The sequence below is a fragment of the Chiloscyllium plagiosum genome, chromosome 12 (assembly GCF_004010195.1).
Source record: "Chiloscyllium plagiosum isolate BGI_BamShark_2017 chromosome 12, ASM401019v2, whole genome shotgun sequence".
Classification (NCBI taxonomy): Eukaryota; Metazoa; Chordata; class Chondrichthyes; order Orectolobiformes; family Hemiscylliidae; genus Chiloscyllium; species Chiloscyllium plagiosum.
This window is the reverse complement of record NC_057721.1, coordinates 77,830,114-77,850,137: the sequence shown is the minus strand read 5'-3', so window position 1 is coordinate 77,850,137 and position 20,024 is coordinate 77,830,114. Positions and strand designations below refer to the sequence as shown.

The window sequence follows — 20,024 nt, the reverse complement described above, 5'->3', positions numbered from 1 at the left end:
TCTGTAATTGCCGTGGATTTCCCTATTTCCTTTCTTGAAGAGAGGAATTACATTTGCCTCTCTCCAGTCCTCAGGTACGACTCCAGTGGAGAGCGAGGATGCAAAGATCTTGCGCAAGTGGCGAAGCAATTGCATTTCTCGTTTCCCCCAAAGCAGCCGAGGACAAATCTGGTCCGGGCCTGGCGACTTGTTAATCTTAATGTTTGACAAAACTTTCAGCACATCAGCTTCCTCTATCTCTATCCATTCCAGCATGCACACCTGCTCTTCAAAGGTTTCATTCACTACAAAGTTCGTTTCTTTTGTAAAGACAGAACAAGTTCCCTATGCTATCCCTGATCGGCCCTACTCTTTCTTTGACCATTCTCTTATTCCTCACATAAGTGTAAAATGCCTTTGTGTTCTCCCTAATCCGTCCTGCCAAGATAGGATAGCAAAAAAGGCTTTTGGTATGCTTGCTTTTGTTGGTCAAAATATTGCGTACAGGAGTTGGGAGGTCATGTTGCGGCTGAACAGGACGTTGGTTAGGGCACTGATGGAATATTCGATGGATGTTGTGAAACTTGAAACATTTCAGAAAAGATTTACAAGGATGTTGCCAGGGTTGGAGGATTTGAGCTATAGGGAGACGCTGAACAGGCTGGGGCTGTTTTCCCTGGAGCATCGGAGGCTGAGGGGTGACCTTATAGAGGTTTATAAAATTATGAGTGGCATGGATAGGATAAATAGACAAAGTCTTTTCCCTGGGGTTGGGGAGTCCAGAACTAGAGGGCATAGGTTTAGGGTGAGATGGGAAAGATATAAAAGAGACCTAAGGGGCAACTTTGTCACGTAGAGGGTGGTATGTGTATGAAATAAGCTGCCAGAGGAAGTGTTGGAGGCTGGTACAATTGCAACATTTAAAAGGCATCTGGATGGGTATATGAATAAGAAGGGTTTGAAGGGATATGGGCTGGGTGCTGGCAAATGGGACTGGATTAATTTAGGATATCTGGTCAGCATGGACGAGTTGGACCAAAGTCTCTGTTTCCGTGCTGTACATCTCTATGACTCTGTGTTGCTCAGATGTTATTCATAGAAACATGGAACCTCTCGGCACAGATTGAGGCCATTTAGGCTTTGCTATCCAGTTAGTCTCAATCTTTCCCCAGACACAGCACCAGAAACATTGACCTTTTCTACCCTTTGTTCTGAGTCTGTATGAGAATTAGTTTTGCATCTGCCATGGAAACGTGTCTCCTCATCTAATCTTTATGATTTAACTCACTATCATTTGGTCATCTTTATTAAACCTCTCCTTTTGTATGGATTAACTAAGGAGTTTCTTTTTTAACCAAAAAAAAACTAAGACAGGGATGTGATTTTGGTTAAGTGCATTTGAGCTCCCCACTCTGAGCGTGTCAGCTGTTGTTGTGGTCAGGAATGGCGAAAAGCCAATTCATGCACCCGCTTCTCATCGTACCCCCACATTACTTTATGTCACCCCATTCCATTCACCCAGGGAGGATGGTTTGAGCATCAGATAGACCGGGGACAAGCCTTCACAAAGGTAGTTAACAGAGACAGTGCCACCTCGGTTCAATGGGTAACAGCACCACTCTCGCTCGAAGGGACAAAGAGCCTGGCAACATGTCAGGAAAGCGGGGACTGCTGGAATTCAACCAGTTAAAACCGTCAGAGTCTCACAGTGCAGAGCACTGGGCAGTATGCCAAGCAGGTGTTGCCATGACACCAACCTCCCAAAGGTGATGCATTTTGCCTAATTCTATAAGTTGCCGGCTGGTGTCAGGATGCGAAATAGACAATCTTATGGAGCGAGGATTCCTTCTTTTGTTTTCCTTTTTGTGCGACTCAGAGACAGAGGTTCATGGGAACTACCTCTTTAGCTTGCTTTTTGGAAAAGCAAATAGATTTGCCACAGGGAGAGATTGGAGACAAGAGACCCATGAGAGAATGTGACAGAGGGAAGAGTGTGATATACGCTGAGGCAGAAGGAAGCAGAGGCAAGATGAGATTGCGACAGACAGGCAGGCATTAGATAGAGAGACAGGCAGAGTGAGAAACCACAGGGAGAGACAGAGACAGGAGGGCGGATAGACAGAGAGTTGGGCAGGGAGAGAGAAAGAAGCAGAGATGCAGACAAAGGGGGATGCAGACAAACCAATGCTTGCAAGTGTTTGGCAGGTGAAGAAGGTGTCAGCATAATCACAGGAAAAAAGGCACAGAGTGAGAGTGAGCAAAGAATATACAAGAGAGAGAAGGAAAATAAGGAAGGAGAGGAAGCAGTTAAAAGGAATGTGTGGCCGAGAGAGAGAGAGAGAGAAAACCAGAGAGATGCAGAAACTGCGAGAATAGAGCTACAGAAGAGAAAGAGGGAGAGGATAGAACGTGATGGACGTAAAAAGAGAGAGAACAAGGGAAAATGACAGTGAAGGAGAGAGAATGGAGAGCAGCGTACATCTGCACACAAAATGGCGGACTGCTCAATGACCATGCCCACGCTGAGAGAGAGAGAGAGAGAGAGCGGTTCAGCTCAGAAGCACAACTTTGCCATTATGCTGTTCGCCTGTCTTTTTTTTTTCCCCTTATTTTTGGCAGTGCCCCAGGAGGCTGTCCTCTTCATGCCTGAGAAATTCTGCTGTTTATCTCCTAATTCTCCCCCGAAAAAAAAGAGGAAAAGTTGAGGGGAGGGGAAAGTAACGAGGAATCTGAAACTGATTGTATCACTCGCCATGAGGGAGAGAGGGAATTTATTTTGGTGGAGCGGGGTTAGGGGGGGTGGTGGAGGTATTTTCCTTTTTAAATATGACTATCCTGGCGGAGGAGAGGGAGGGGAAAGTTTTCAAAATCTTTGCGACAGGGCACAACAAAGGCTTTGGTCGTGGGCAAGCCAAAGGAACAGTAGCGAACTTGAGTTGTTGCAGAGCGAAGGGGAGATCAGTGCGTGCTGTGTCAGAACCCTCTTCTCCCTTCACCTCCCTTTCTTTGATGTCATTGGCCTCTGGAGAAACTGGTGGAATCACTCCCTGACTAGGGGATGGGGAGGGAGGAAAAAAATACACATGAAAAGAATTGGAACTGAAATGGTCAGAGGCGTTTCAATCAGTTTGAAACACCTCCTATTTCAATCCCTCTCCCAAGTGCAGGGGGTGGTATAACATTAACTGCAGAGTGCCTCGTGCCTGGAATTTAAACTGGGATCGGACATTTAAGGATTCCAACATTTCCTCCGAGATGGGAACTGTGTGGGGAGAGTAAAAAAAGAACATCTGGAATCCTTTTTTTTGTTCCTTGAGTTTTTTATTTAAAACTCTTCCTTTTTCAAAGATTCGGTGAGAGGGTTGAGTGAGGTTTCTGCAGGAGGGCAAGGTGAGGAGGCTGTTGGGGTTCTCTCCCTTTCTCTGAAATCCACCGTGCCCCTTCCTCATTTCGGCCAACCACCTACCCCTCACCCTCAAACCCTAACCTCACCACACTCCCCCGCTCTGCCGTCTTCCAGCCCTCTGCCTCCCCCTCTCGGCCTTTCCCATTCCTTTGGAAAATTTCGAACGGCGAATTCCAGTCATCGCTGGCACAGGGCGTAGGAACTGTTCCTCTTCCATTATCCGCGATGACGAGGGGAGACTATTTGTTTCCGGACCAGGTACTGAATCACTTTGATTTTATGCATATTTTGTCCGAGGAAATGTTGATGTATTTTCTGAAGTACTTTGGCCATTTGGTGTATCTATGTAAGTTGTTTGTTGAAGTATTTTTCTTTCAAATTAAGGTGGCAGTGGCGGGGTGGGTGATTGTTTCGATTCAGTCAGCAGCACCAGCATTCCAGTGGTCACAAAGTAATGGTGACTTTATACTTCTTTTCCACATGGAGTTTGCACGATCAAAGTCAGAGAGAAAGATGCTGCCCGTGAGTTGGTCCGAACGTGTTTGTCGTTCACGCCTAAACTTGGCAAGGCCGGTCCTCCTGGTGAGACACGGTGACTCAGAGGGATCTACACCACAGCCGTTCCAAAAAAATATATACAGGGATTACAGTGAGACGCTGCTGGTGGCCTGAGTGGCAGAACTGGGCCCCTGTGAGGAAGGAAGATATTGAAAACTTTGGAAAGTGGGAAACAGGATTGCAAGAATATTCTTGCTGATTCATTCCCCTTCTTCACCCTCCCCACCAAAAACTTTGTAGAGCTGTCTGGCTCTGGCTGGGAAGAGTGAGCTGTCTGATAGTGAAGGCCGTGCATGATCTCCAGTGCTCATGCCCAAGTGGAATACAGGTTGTGTCTGATGCGACTCGAGTCGGTAGGAGGTCAGCATTCCATCCGTACTCATTCCATTCAGACAGAAGCGGCCCTTGGCAGGCTTGCGGGATGTGGGTCCGGATGTCAGACAGGTTTTCCCATTTCTCCCGGCTGCCCGGCCAACTCTTAGCCAGGGGATGTCGGAATGCGGACAGGAGAAGACTTGATTATTACTGCTTTCCTAATCAAAGAACCCACGATCACTGTCTAGACTTGCCTATGAATCATGGTCACTTGGGTGAAGCACAAAAGGGCAGCTAAAGGCAATGAGTCACACTTGCGCAAGACTCAGTGCTTCCAGGAGAGGGATTTGATTGGATTTGATCTCCTATGACATTGCACTTGCTAAATCAGAGATTATGTTCTTTCTTCCCTTTCATATGTGTATTCTGGTTCCCTCTCTCCCTCTAACTCTATCTCCAGCTTTCCTCTAACAGCCTGTCCTTTTGGTCTCACTCTCACTTTGTGTTTTTGTTCTGGTAGAGTAATCAGTTGAGAATGTCATGATGAGGAGAGGAAAGGAATTATTGGCTAAATTTGAGTTGCGGAGTTGAGGCGAAAGTTTTCAAAGCACCACTAATCCCTCATGCTTCCCTCACACCAAGAACTCCCTGATCCCCACTCCTCCATCTTGCAATTCACTTTTCCTCTTTCACCCACCAACTCATTCCCATTACTCCCCTTTACATGATTTCCACTTTCTGTCTAGCCCTCTCCCTTTCTCTCCTGTCACTCACTTTATCTGTAAGCTTCCACAGACTCTCCTCAATGCTGCCACACTTCCTCTGCAAACAGGTTACAAAACGTAAGAGATATCTGTCATTGAATCAATTTCCTTCCTTCCTTCCTTTTGCCTCCTACTCTACCTTCCTATCTGCCATCCTTAAAGGAGCTACACAATACTGTAAGCCAATTATAAAATGTAGGAGTGCAATCAGTCCATTCGTCCCATCGAGTCTCCTCCACCATTCACTGAGATCATGGCTGATCTGATGATTCTCCACTCCACCTTCCTGCTTTTACCCCATAACCCTCGATTCCCTTACTCATTAAAAATCTCTCTATCTCAGCCTTGATTATACTCAATGATCCAGACTTGAAAACCCTCTGCAGTAAAGAATTCCCCAGATTCATTACCCTATCCATTATTCATGGGACGGCACAGTGGCTCAGTGGTTGGCACTGCCGCCTCACAGCACCAGGGTCCTAGGTTCGATTCCAGCCTCGGGCGACTCTCTGTGTGGAGTTTGCACATTCTCCCCGTGTCTGCGTGGATTTCCTCCGGGTGCTCCGGTTTCCTCCCACAGTCCAAAGATGTGCAGGTTAGGTAAGTTAGCCATGTTAAATTGCCCACAGTGTTAGGTGCATTAGTCAGAAGGAAATAGGTCTGGGTGGGTTACTCTTCAGACGGTCGGTGTGGACTGGTAGGGCCGAAGGGCCTGTTTCCACACTGTAGGGAATCTAATCATGAGAAAAGAAAGGCCTCCTCATCTCTCTCTTTACTCTGAGCTGATGCCCTCTGGTCCTAGATTCTCCCACAAGGGGAAGCAAACTTTCTGAATCTACCGTATAAGACCCCAAGTGATTTTAAAAAGGTCACTTCCCAACCTCCTAAAGTCCAATGGATAGAGGCCTATACACGATCCAAAGTTCAGAATGCCAACATCTACACATGACATCATACAGACACCAAATGGCTACACGACATACAAAATAACTGATGTGTACAGAGCCTGGTATGCACAAAGACCGTGCCCGACGTACACAATCCCCATTTCCCGGCACCCCTCAGTTCGAAATGATTCGCTGTCTGATTTGCTGCAGGGGCAAGTTGTTAATGCTACATTGTGGGCAATGGATTTCATTGAATGCTGGAGCCAGGATGAATTTCTTGAACCAGTGGGATTTAAGAATTGAGGGAGACGCAGAAGAATGCTGGCAAAAGAGAGTTATCTGAGGCATAGAAAAGAGAAGGCAAGGCAAACTGAATTCAGACAGAGATCGAGAGAGAATGGATACAGAGAGGAAAAGTAATTTGAAAAAGTAAAAACAGTTAAATATTCAGCGTGCTTGAATCTATAACTCCAATTACTACCTGTTGCAAAAAGATTGAACACTTTAAACTGTTTCCTTTCTAGTCCAAAGAGGTTAATTGGCATTATGCTTATAATTATCGTGTCATTAAAAGGGTACTTACACAGTTAATAACCAGATTTAACTTTCTGTGGTGATTTAATGGCCAATTAATGTGCAAACTCAGAAAATTCTGGAGATTAGCAGTGCATGCAATACCTCTTAATCTAGCGAATTTGCTGGATGGTTTCCACATTAATAACAGTGTATGTTGTTAATTACTATTTCAGTGCAGTTTGCCCAGATGTATTGATCCTTTGCCAGGCTAAGACCCTCAATGGCTACAATGTTTAGTTAGAATCCTCTTCCTAACAGTGCTGTGGGTTTGCCTGCACCACATGGACTAAAGGAGGCTCACTACCACCTTCTCAAGGAACGTTGGCAATGGGCAGTAAATCGTGGCCTTGCAAGTTATACTTACATCGCCTGAATGTTTTATTAAATGTCTCTCTACAGGCTTGGATTGAACAGTCAGTTAGATTAATGGTCAGACTGCTGTACCTGCTCCAGATTTCAAGATCTTAGGATCACAATGCCTAATTGTTAACTGAACAGAAGCTGCACTGAATAAAAGATTAACTATTGTGTGGGCTGGGCTTTGAATACAGAGAACTGCTTGGTTGTTCAGGTATAGGGAAACGCTAAACAGCCTTAAACGTTTTTTCTCCTTCCCTTTTTAAAGGAAAGAAATTGTTTCCGTGGCACAGTGTGTTTCTAATATTGTTGGAACATGTCATGTTTTATTGTAGGAAACAGTTAACATAGAGAGATGTTTGTATCCTTTCAGAAAGAATGATAACCTGGTGCAGTACAAATTACAGAGCTATAGAAAGAAAACAGAGGAATGAAGTAGATTTTGACCTTATTTTTATACTTTGCTCTGCTGTCATTTATTATTTATCATGCTTTTAAAAGAACTGACAGAAATTTGAGAAACGGAGATGTAGCTCTGTTTGAAACAAATGTGCCTTCAATGCAGGCTGAGTTGTCAAATGGCATTGCAGCACCCCTACTGGTGGGAGGGTATAAGTACAGTGTGACAGGTTGACATTGCGAGTTTACATTCTGAAGCTCAACTTAGATATATTTAACAAAAAAAAGTTCTTCAAAATTAAAAACGTAAACTTCATGACCATAGGAATTTTGGTTTGCATACAAGAAACAAGTGTGCAGTGCAAATACAAATCTTTTCAGATTTCAAAGGATCTCAGTGTTTTCAGAATCACAGAGTTGTGGAATTGTTACAGTACAAAAAGTGCTTCTACTGAGCATTGTGACTTATAACTATTCTTCCAGCTGTACCCTGAGGCCCTGCACATTGTTTCTATTTATCTCATTGTCTCATGCCTCAATTGAATCTCAAATGCACCACACTTTAAGGTAGCACACTCCAGACCTGAATGAGTAAAAAAAGCTTTGTCTCCCATCTTGTTTACTTTTTGTAATCACGTTAAATCTGCGCCTTCTTATTCTTGGTCCTGTTATGAGTGGCAACAAATTCAGAGAATTATTGAATCCCTACAGTGTGGAGGAAGGCCATTCGGCCCACCAAGTTCACGCTGGCCCTCCAAAGACCATCCAACCCAAACCCACTCCCTACCCATACCTGTAACCGTGTATTTCTACATTTCCTAGACAGTATGGACAATCAGGCATGGCCTATCCACCTAGCCTACACATCTCTGGACACTGTGGGTGACTTAGCACGGCCAATCTACCTAACCTGCACATTTTTGGACTGTGAGAGGAAACTGGAGCACCCGGTGGAAATCCACACAGACACAGGGAGAATATGCAAACTCCACACTGACTGTCACCTGAAGCTGGAATCAAACCTGGGTTGCTGGCGCCGTGAGGCAGCAGTGCTAACCACTGAGTCACCGTGCTGCCCTCATCTATTTCTCACCATCTATTTTGTAACCACAAGGTTGTATAAGCACAGTTATCTGGGTCGAGAGTGTGGTGCTGGAAAAGCACAGCTGCTCAGGCAGCATCCAAGGAGTAGGAGAATCGACGTTTCAGGCATAAGCCATTCATCAGAATGCCCAAAATGTCGATTCTCCTGCCCCTTGGGTCCTGCCTGTCCTGCTGTGCTTTTCTAGCACCACACTCTTCGACTCTGATCTCCAGCATCTGCAGTCCTCACTTTCTCCTAAGCACAGTTATGTCTATTGCAGTGTAAAAGATTTCACAGCTAATATTGATCTAAGCAATCTACCATAAACAACAGTGTTGTAAAGACCACATAACCAATAAATATTGACCAATATATTGTGAAGCCTTCCCCTGATTTCCATCGAACATGATGTGGAGGTGCCGGTGTCAGACTAGTGTGGGCAAGGTCAGAAGTCACATGATATCAGGTTATTCTCCAGCATGTCACCTGATGAAGGAGCAGCACTCCAAAAGTTTGTGATTTTAAATGAACCTGTTGGACGATAACCTGGGGTCATGTAACTTCTGACTTTGCCTTCAAACAGTAACAGGAGATCCTTTATTTCCATCTAAGAGTGCGGAGGTAGCACTAGTTTAATACCTGATGCAAGAGTCAACCCCGCTAACAATACAGCTCTCCATCAGTGGGACTGACCACTTGGATTATATATTCAAGCCTCTGGAGTGTTACCGACTGTGTATGACAGAGGGAGTGTGGGATTTCCATGTTCTTTGTGAACGTTGTTACAAGTGTCGAAGATAGGTGTAGGTGAGGAGCGGAGCTAATTTCAGAGTTGGCATAGGCACAGTGGGTTAAATGGCCTGCTTCTGTAATGTAACATTCTATGATGCTTAAACCTACATGAAACCTTGGAACCTAGGAGCAGGAGTAGGTCACTCAGCTATCTGAGCCTGCTCCAACATTTAATCTGAACATGGCTGATCATCCCTATTCCAGCTTTCTCTCCATACCCTTTGATTCTTTAGCACTAAGAAATATATCTAATTTTTTCTGGAAAATATTCAATATTTAAGGCCTGTCAACTACTTGCTATGGCAGAGAATTCCACAAGCTCAACACTCCCTGGGTGAAGACATTTCTCCTCATCTCAGTCCTAAATGGCCTCACCCCATATTTTTAGATTGTGACCACCTGATCTGAAATCATAGAGACCCTGTGGTGTGGAAACAGGGCATTCAGCCCATCGAGTCCACACCGACCATTCGAAGAGCATCCTACCCAGACCCACCTCCATACCCTGTGACCCTGTATTTCCCATGGCTAACTTACCTAACATGCACATTCCTGGACACTAAGGCAATTTAGCATGGCCAATCCACCTAACTTGCACATCTTTGGACTGTGGGAGGAAACCGGAGTACCAGAAGGAATCCACACAGGCACAGACAGTTACTGGAGAGTGGAATCGAACTCAGGTCGCTGGCACTATAAGGCATCAGTGCTAACCACTAAGCCACTATGGATTGCCTGGTCATTGAGAACATCCCTTCTACTTCAACCCTGTCTAGTCCTGTTACAATTGTTCAAGCGGTTTCCCCTCATTCTTCTGAAGTGCAATGAATATAATCCTATCCAGTATTTTGTCAGTTATATAGTGATTTAGAGCTGGGAATACATGAAGTTTTGTCATTGACCTGTTTATCTCTGGTATCCCTTCCATTCAAACAAGCCTTCATCACAAGCTTATACTCATGAATTTGTTGGCCAAATTATACCAATGTATTCCAGATCCCCAACTTGCGAAAGCATCCTGCTAATTCAATTGTTATATTTCAATCTGAGATCAGCAATTTTTATTAAGCAAGGGTTTCAAGGGATATAGGACCAAGGCAGGCATATGGAGTTAGGCAAAAGATCAGTCATGATCTTATTGAGTGGCGGAAGGTCTGATGGGCTGAATGGCCTACTCCTGTTCCTATGTTCCTCATCTCTCCTCTTCAACCATGATGTTAGTCACACCACTCTCTGTCATCACTTCACTGTTGTTCTGTGCAAGTGTGGCTCCACACTATGAGCTGTTTGAGACATCCAACTATCACTAGTTTCATACTATACATACAGACAAAGAAGGACACCACTTTAACTGGGACAGCACACACATCCTAGGACAAGTGAAACAAAAACACGCACGAGAATCCTTAGACGCCTGGCATTCTAACCAGAACTCCATCAATAAACACATCGATTTAGACCCTATCTACCTTCCCTTGAAAAAAAACTGAAAATGACATCTCCCACCTTAAGAAACCAAGACCTATAAGTAGAGAGGCGGGACATACCACCAGCACTTCACGGGAGAATCTCACTGATGATGTTACCTAGTATGGTGACGAAACGTTTAAAAACAAATCTTCAAGCTCCGCAAGCTAACTTACAAAATTAACATCCCACTATGTCGAGTGCTCAGCATGAAATTGGCGTGTTTGGGGTACACAACGCCCCCATCCACACCCACCGTTAATGGAGGTATAAAAGAGCCTGACCCCAATTTGAAAAAGAGCAGACCCATTTCTCAACAGAGTCGTTGCAAAACGTCACAATGTAAGATGGAATTGAGTTATCTGCCCTTGATCACATTTCCAATTGTGGGATCTTACTGTGTGTATATTCACGGCCAGTTTGTTCCCACATGCAGCATTGACTACACTTCAGAAAAATATGTTGTCAGCTGCAGAGAGCTTTGATGGAAGGTGTCATGTTAAAGTCATTGTAGCATTAATTTCATTCCAAACCCTTCAGAGTGGTATGCTTTTGAAATGGTGAATCTGAGGTGGTTGAATGTTTGTGTTCATTTTTCTGCGAAAGGCAGTACTGCTTACCTTGGATTATTTGTTTATCCAACATTGATTTAGTTTAATATATGCTTGTCTCTTAATTTTTAAGGATGTTGTTACACTCGCTCTCCATTACTGATAAGAAACAGCAGGGCTAGGCGAAATCTCCGTGATATTTCTCAAGTCAGGATTTCAATGCTGTTTATCTGAAAATGTAGTGTCTAACGAGAAGCTTCTGGACTCGTCGCTTGATCTGAGCAACTAAGTGCAGCCAGAGTAGTGGGTGGTCAGCGGTTATACATATTTTCTAATCAACCTGTTCATGTGGTGGTACACTTTTGGAACAGGTGGGATTTGAACTCAAGACTTCTGGTCCAGAGAGAGGGAAGGTGCCACCTTGCCACAAGATGCCTTGTTCACAGAGTTCCTGGATGGAGGATGAGTCAAATTTTTCAGGGTTCTGATTTCTAAACACTGTTGAAGTATGGGAAGTGTGTGTGTGCATGTCAACATAATTACTGGCAGTTTAGGAACTGGTGAGAAGCAACAAGACTTGGGTGTCATGGTGGAGCAGTCGCTGAAGGTTGGCACGAAGGTGCAGCAGGTGATGAGGAAGGCTAATGGCATTCTGACCTTCATAGCAAGAAGATTTGAGTGTAGGAGTAGGGATATTTTACTGCAGCTATACAGGGCCCTCTTCAGGCCACACTTTGAGTATTGTGTGCAGTTTTGGTCTCCTAGTCTGAGGAAATAACTATACAGTGTGTTAGTGAGACCTCAGCTCGAATACTGTATATAGTTTTAGTCAGCCAATTTGCATCCACTTTGGTAATAATATTTTGATTCCATCGGCAACAGAACCAAAAGTGTTAGGATCTGGAATGTCTCTGTGTGAAAGTGTGGAGGAGGCAGGGTGGATCTTAAATTTCAAAAAGGAATTGGATGAACATATTTTTGCACAAGTCTGTTGTGGGGTCTTGAATCAAAATCCTTCTGGCGATCTATGTGTGGCACAACAACAGCATTACCCCCATCGAGCCGTTCTGTTACCTCTTCAAAAAATTCCACGTTAGTTAAACTTGACTTCCCTTAAAAAAAGATCCATGCTACTCTTTCAAATCAACTGACCTTTTATCATGTGACAACAATTCCATTCCAAGCAACTGTTTCGAGAAACTTCTACACGGCTGAAGTTCAACTGAGTGTGTCAGTGATTGTCGGGCTAATTCATGCAATTTTTTTTTAACAAGTGTGTAATCTTTGTAATTTTCCAGTTAACTGGCACTCAAGTGCCCCTTCACTTTCCACCCTTACTTCCTTCAATATTCTTTGCATCTTATTTAGCCCCCAAGCCTTGTCAACTTAGAGTACCAACAGTCAATCCAACAATTAACACTTCCTACTTACCATCAACATAAGGTAAAATTGGGCATATTGTAAAATTGAGTACCTACACAAACCCTTCCCTCCTTGCCCACCCCTCTGTTCCCAACGGACGACCAAGATGGAAATCAAGGATAGAAATTGAATTGAGTTGGAACCTTTAGGACAAAAAGGAGATGGAAAGAGAAGTAATTGGCCTTGAGTAAAGGAGAAAACTTCATCCCCTCTTGTTTTCAAAGATAGAAATGGGGTAACTAGAGTAAGACATACTGGCAGCAGCAACATCTAAAAGGAGAGATATTACATGAGATGGTTACAAAATGTTGTAGAGGTCTATAGATACAGCAATGTTTTATCAAGCTATTTTATAAAGATTTCACATTAGTTTCTAACTGGATTATAATATATATGGGAGAGAGTTACAGGCAGAAATCTAATTGAGGGATTTGGTTGGTATATATATAGAATAACATGGCTGCATGTGCATTCCCCAGGAATGTGTCTAGGACCAGCCACTTTTCTTGATTTATATTAACGATGTGGCTTTATAGGTCACAATGTCAAAATTTGCAGGTGAAACAAAACTTGTGAACTGTGAAAGGAAGAACAATAGTCTTCAGTAGGACAGAGGCAGGCTTGTGGAGCAGATGAATATCTTGCAGGTGAAGTGTAATGCAGCAGAGTGTGAAGTCATTCATTTAAAAGTACCAGGAAGGGAAGTGTAAAAAAAGATGCACTTCTAAAGGGGGTGTAGGGGATATGGGGGCAGATAAACACAGTTCGATGAGGGTGACAGGGCAGATTGAGAAAGTAATTAATAAATCATTAACAAGATTCCTGAACTTTATAAATAAGGCCCAGAGTACAAAAGCAAGGAAATGACTTTCTTTTATTAATTTATGAAATGTAGGTATCACTGACTATTGCTCATCTCTAGTTGCCCCTGAGAAGGTGGCAATGAGCAGCCTTTAACCATTATTAAACACTGGTTTTTGTTTCAGCTAGAGATTTTTAACAAGTTCTGGACTCTACACATTATGGAGCGTGTGGCAGCATTGGAAAGAATGCAGAAAGGATTCATAATTATTGTTTTGGCAATGTTGTAGAGATAGATAGGAAATGTTGGAGTTATTCTCCTTAGTGAAGGGAAGGTTGAGAGGAGATCTGATGGAGATGCTCATCATCGCGAGGTGGATGGAGAGAGGTTTCCAGAGTAGACAGGTCAGGTATTAAAGGACACAAGTTTAACAGGACCAAAAGTGTCATTATTGAGGGAGTGAGTGGTTAGGATCTCCAATGTCGCTGTGTGAGAGTGTGGAGGAGGCAGGGTGGATCCTAAATTTCAAAAAGGAATTGGATGAGCATCTGAATGGTAAAGGTTCATGTGGCCAAGAGGCAAGGCTTTTTTTCTACACTCTAACCATTCACTGATATACAGGCTAGAATATAATTGGGGAATCAATATATAGAGCAATAGATACTCGAGAGTGAGTTACAGACTGGGATCTAATTAAGGGAGAGTTGGGAGGTTAACATGTAGAATAACACATACCCAGGAGGAAGTTTACAGACTAAATTATAGCTGGTGCTTGCATTGCTTGGGTCAGTGTGGCAGTAGCTGGATGATTGAGGAGAGTTCAGACTAATTGAACCTTGCCTTTGGTTCCTTTATTCATTCACTGGGTGAAGGTTTCACTGGCTAGGCCAGCATTTATTGCCCATCCCTAATTGGCCAAAGGGCAGTTAAATTCCAATTTCATCACCATGGTGGGATTCCAACCCAGGTCCCCATGGTGGGCGGCACGGTGGCACAGTGGTTAGCACTGCTGCCTCACAGCGCCAGAGACCCGGGTTCAATTCCCGACTCAGGCAACTGACTGTGTGGAGTTTGCACATTCTCCCCGTGTCTGCGTGGGTTTCCTCCGGGTGCTCCGGTTTCCTCCCACAGTCCAAAGATGTGCAGGTCAGGTGAATTGGCCATGCTAAATTGCCTGTAGTGTTAGGTAAAGGGGTAAATGTACGGGAATGGGTGGGTTACGCTTCGGCGGGTCGGTGTGGACTTGTTGGGCCGAAGGGCCTGTTTCCACACTGTAAGTAATCTAATCTAATCTAATCTAAACATTATCTGGATTTACAGTCCAGTGATAGTACCGCAAGGCTATCGCCTCCCTACAGCCTCTTGGTTGATCCTTGATCTCTGCACAGCTTTAATGGACAATGTCATGACTTCTGAGTTCACTGTTTCAGGGGAAACTGTCACATGACTCTCCAGATTCTGATAAAGGAAGACTAAACATCTACTTCCCTTTCTATATAACACAGATAGAGCTCCGTCTACAGAATTCACACTCAAATGACAAATGCTGGAATTGGACATCGGAATCAAGGTAGTACATGTTTTATTATTTATTCCTCACAAGCAATGATTGAGTGGTCCCTCGGATCCCACACTGGTCTGCTGAGATAGTCCTCAGAGTCAGCTCACCACAGATCAGGGGGACTTCTGGGGTTGATAAGTGCTAAAGCCACTGATCTCATCTGGTACCGGTTCTGATGAATCAAAATTACTCTGTTCATTGTAAAAGAGTTTATTACCAATGGTTTATTACCATTGTAGTTGGGATGGTGATGTGGGGGGTGGTGAAGGGAGAGTGTGGTGAATTTGGGGATCATCTTTCATCTCTCAGAAAATGTAACAGCTTACTTCCGAGACTTTTAGAGGGATGTATGAAAGTACATCCATGTTCCTTCGTACCCATCTCTTGATAAGAAAGAATGAAGGAGCATCAGGGGCTGAGGGGTGACCTTATCGAGGTTTATAAAATCACAAGGGGCATGTATAAGGCGAATAACCAAGGTCTTCTCCCCAGGATAGGGGAGTCCAGAACTAAAAGGCATAGGTTTAAGGTGAGAGGGGAAAGATTTAAAAGGGACCTAACGGGCAACTTTTTAACACGGAGGGTGGTGCATGTATGGAACGAGCTGCCAGAGGAGGTGGAGGAGGCTGGTACGATTACAACATTTAAGAGGCATCAGGATGGGTATGCGAATAGGAAAGGTTTAGAGAGATACGGGCCGGATGCTGGTAAATGGGACAAGATCAGTTTAGGATATCTGGTCGGCATGGACGAGTTGGACCAAAGGGTCTGTTTCTGTGCTGTACATCCCTATGACTTTGTAGCAAGACAGAATATAGGCTCAAACTCTGAGCCATATCATTCAGGGCAGATAGGAAGGAAACACTCCTGCAAATAAGGAATGGCAGAAACTTCCTCCCAAACAGGTGGTTTGTGAGACCAGAGAAGGCTGAGGAAGATTCTTAATCTTGAGCAGTGGGGTTTCTGGGTGAGCAGCAATGAAGGTATTGAAAGGCAATCCCCTTCCTCTCAAAGAAATTAAACCATTTCATTTGGTCAAGAACCAAATGCCCTTAGAGATGGTCCAAATAAACATACTTCACTGTCCATAAGACCATGATACACGAGCAGAATTAGGTCATTCAGCCCATCCAGCCTTGTCCCCATTCAACCAAAAATGAGGAATGGGATCCTAGTAATGTCACAAGATGCAGATTTATTTGTGAGATTTGCAAAGGAGACTAAATAATGATCTGAAGGAGAGCAGGCCTTGGGACTAGATGAGTTGTAGATTGAGGGAGCCAGTGTGGACTCGATGGGCCAAATGCCCTCCTCCTGTGTCGCAATCATATTCTGATAATCGATATCAGAAGAGGGTCTGAAACAGCTGGCTGTTCTGCACTCAGTGTGTTGTCCTTCAAGAATGGAGCCTGTCCCATTTTGAGACCACCTCCACCCTGTTTGAGACCAGACAAGGTCACTGAATATCCACTCCTCTGACTCCTAAATGGGCACCTCGTCTTATCTGCGTCTTTGCACCCCGTTCGATTATCCGGGCAGTGAGAGTGTCTACGTGTATATTTGTAGTTATTGACCCTGGGCCTAATCCTTTCTTTTAACCCGATGTCTGCCCAAGTCTGATTTTCCCAGCCAACAATATTCAACAGAAATTTTACAAGTAGGACTTCTGAGCCTGCCTGACTCAGTCCACTTGGGACCTGTCAGCTACAAAGTCTAAGAGTTACCGAATAATGTTCAAAGCTGTTCTTGCTTTTCTTGGCTGGCAGCAGTCGCCATAGCAACTGTTGCCATGGCAGGTTGTGTCAGACATAGCAAACTGTGCCAGACATGACAGACTGTGATCGATAGCAAGCTTCCCACTGTTATAACACATGTCATGAACTGCAGTTCAATTGTCCACCCAGATTAGCTTGCAATCTTATTTTCCCCTTCAAGAATTTATCCAATTCCCTTTTGAAAGTTACAACTAGGTCTCTTTCCGTTCAGGCACATGTTACAGATCGGAATGCCTTGCTACTGAACGTGTGACGCCGAGTCAATTCTTTACTCACTGGCAGAATGGCCACCCATCTGGTCACGGTCTGATGATCCAGAGAGATTGAGGAGAAATTAGATCAGTTAGAGCAATAGTTGCTGGAGTTTAGAAGAGCAAGGTGGAGGGGATCTGGTAGAAACCTCTAAAGTTTGAACAGGACTAGACAGGGTAAATGTAGGAAGGATGTTACAAATGAGCAAGGAGTCCAGAGTCGAGGGATACAGGGTAAACCACTTAGGACAGAAATGAGGAGAAATTTCTTCACCCAGAGAGTAGTGGAGTTCTCTACCACAGAAAATGGTCAGGGCCAAAATATTGTATTATTTTAAGAAAGAGTTGGGTAATGTGCTTGGGGCTAAAGGGATTAAAGAATATGGGGGGGAATGGGTGGGGGATGGGGAGAGCAGGATATTGATTTCGACGATCAGCCATGATCATAATGAAAAGTGGAATAGGCTGGAATCGTCTGCTCCTGATCCTGTTTTCTACGTTTCTATGGCACCATTTCACAGCTGGTTGTGTGACCTCCATTCAGCTCTTTTCCTTTCCCACATCGTTTCGGTCACTAGGTGCAAGCAGTCAGTGTTGTGCACAAGATGGCCACCAGGCCCCACACTGACTTCCCTGCCACAGTGAAACACCAGCTGAGGGCTGGATTCTTCCTTTCCCAGACGGCCTCGGACACTGAACTCGGTCACCTGTAATCAGGATCAACAGAGAACCACCCTGACCACCTTGCCTGCCCACAAACATTGATGGCTTGGCCTCACCTCCTACAGTTCTTGTCTCAGGACCGTCCCCATCCTTGGACTGTACAGCAATGGACCCCTGAGCTTGGATGCCCTCCATGGTGGCATGCTGCAGAGTAATGGGGAACCGTTCCTCCAGTTTGATACTGAACGGCCTAGATTTCAGCTGCTTCTGAGCTCCACCCTACTCACGGCATATTCTCATGGGCAGAGATGCTGGTTAGGCCTCAGTTGGGGTGATCAGGGCGTACCTTAGGGATGACTTGTAACAGATATGAGCTTCTACGGCTAGCTGAAAGAGGTTGTGAAGAGGGATAGATAGATGGATGGGGTAAAAATCTTCTCACTGGCATAAGGCCATACATATAGATGTTGAATTATGCCTATTGGCCCATCACGTCTGCCCCACCATTAGATCATGGGTGTTATGTTTCTCAACCCCATTCTCCTGCCCTCACCCCTTAACACTTATCTCCTTACTAATCACGAATCAATCTATCTCTATCTTAAGATACACTCAATAACTTGGCCTCCACAGCTCTCTGCAGCAACGAGTTCCACAGATTCACCACCCTCTGGCTGAAGAAATTCCTCACCATCTTGGTTCTAAAGAGTCATCCCTTCACTTTGAGGCTGTGCCCTCGAGTCCTAGCCTTTCCTGCTAATGAAAACATCTTCTCCACATCCACTCTATCCAGGCCTCCAGTATTCTGTAAGTTTCAATCAGCAGCCCCTCCTTCTAAACTCCATTGAGCACAGACCCAGAGTCCTGAACCTGTCCTCATATGACAAACCCTTCATCCCCGGGATCATTCTTGTAAAACTCTTCTGGGTCCCCTCCAATGCCAGCACACCCTTCCTTAGACATGAGCGTCAAAATTCGCGCACAATATTCCAAATGTGGTCTGACAAGAGCCTTCTACAGCCTCAACAATGCATCTCTGCTCTTGTATTCCAGCCCTCTCAAAATGAATGCTAACATTGCATTTGCCTTTCTAACTGCCTACTGAATCTGCAGGGAAAGTGAGGAGTGCAGATGCTGAAGATCAGAGTCAAGAGTGTGGTGCTGGAAAAGCACAGCAGGTCAGGCTGAATCTGCAATTTGACCTTAAGAGAATTCTGAACAAGGACTCCCAAGTCCCTTTGTGTTTCAGATTTTCTAAGTATTTTTCCCATTTAGAAAATAGTCTACACCTCTATTCTTCCTACCAAAGTGTATAACCTCACAATTCCCCATGTTTTGTTCCGTCTGCCACTTCTTTGCCCATTCTTCTTGACTTTCAAGTCCTTCTGCAGCTTCTCTGCCTCCTCAACACTACCTGTCCCTCCCCCTATCTTTGCGTCAGCTGCAAACTTAGCAACAGTGCTGTCATTCTCAGTTCCTTCTTCCTCCCAATGCAGAAGTGTTGGTAACCATGGGGGAGGCATGATTTAAGGTAACAGGATGATGAGAATTTTCTCAAAATAGCAAATTACTTTGGTTTGGATTGCACTGCCTCCTCCTGAATATCATCTGCATTTCCTTCCAGGATTTGGGTGAGATGCACTGATAGCGACACTGTGGCCTGAAATCATAGAATGAATGAATTTTGCATCTTTTCTGTATTCTCTCCAAGGTCTTTACAAAGTACAGAGTTGAGGACACAAAAGTCCAGCTGAGGTTCAGCATCTTCTTACTTCTATACTCTAAGGCCTTAGTGATAAAGCCCAATATTGTCTTACGTTTTAATAACAGCTCTCTCGGCCTGCCCTTCCACCTTCAGTGATCTCTGCGCAGCTGGAGCCAGGTTTCTCTGCCCTGCACCCCCTTTAGAGTTGTGCCCTTTAATGTGCATTGTCCATCTGTATTCTTCTTACCAAAATGTATCACGTCACAATTCCCTGCATTGATTTCCATCTACCACCTGTCTGCCCCTTCCTCCAGTGTGTCATTGTCCTTTCGGAGTTCCAAACGATCCTCGTCACCGTTATCAAGGCTAGAAGCAAAGAGGTCCTTCTGCAGCTGTACAGGGCCCTGGTGAGACTGCACCTGGAATATTGTGTGCAGTTTTGGTCTCCAAATTTGAGGAAAGACATTCTGGCTATTGAGGGAGTGCAGCGTAGGTTCACGAGGTCAATTCCCGGAATGGCGGGACTATCTTACGCTGAAAGATTGGAGCCACTGGGCTTGTATACACTTGAGTTTAGAAGACTGAGGGGGGATCTGATTCAGACATATAAGATAAAGGATTGGACACTCTGGAGGCAGGAAACATGTTTCCGCTGATGGGTGAGTCCCGAACCAGAGGACAAAGTTTAAAAATAAGGGGTAGGCCATTTA

The 20,024-nt window shown here is 44.5% G+C and overlaps 1 long non-coding RNA gene across 9 annotated transcripts in view; it reads left to right on the top strand.

Moving 5' to 3' along the window:
- LOC122555422 overlaps window positions 1–20,024 on the top strand; it is a 324,887-nt gene that overhangs the window by 241,714 nt on the left and 63,149 nt on the right. For all 9 annotated transcript variants that reach the window (XR_006313267.1, XR_006313270.1, XR_006313266.1 and 6 more), the window contains one exon: window positions 14,865–14,929. This is a non-coding gene — a long non-coding RNA (uncharacterized LOC122555422). The remainder of the gene's footprint in view (window positions 1–14,864; window positions 14,930–20,024) is intronic.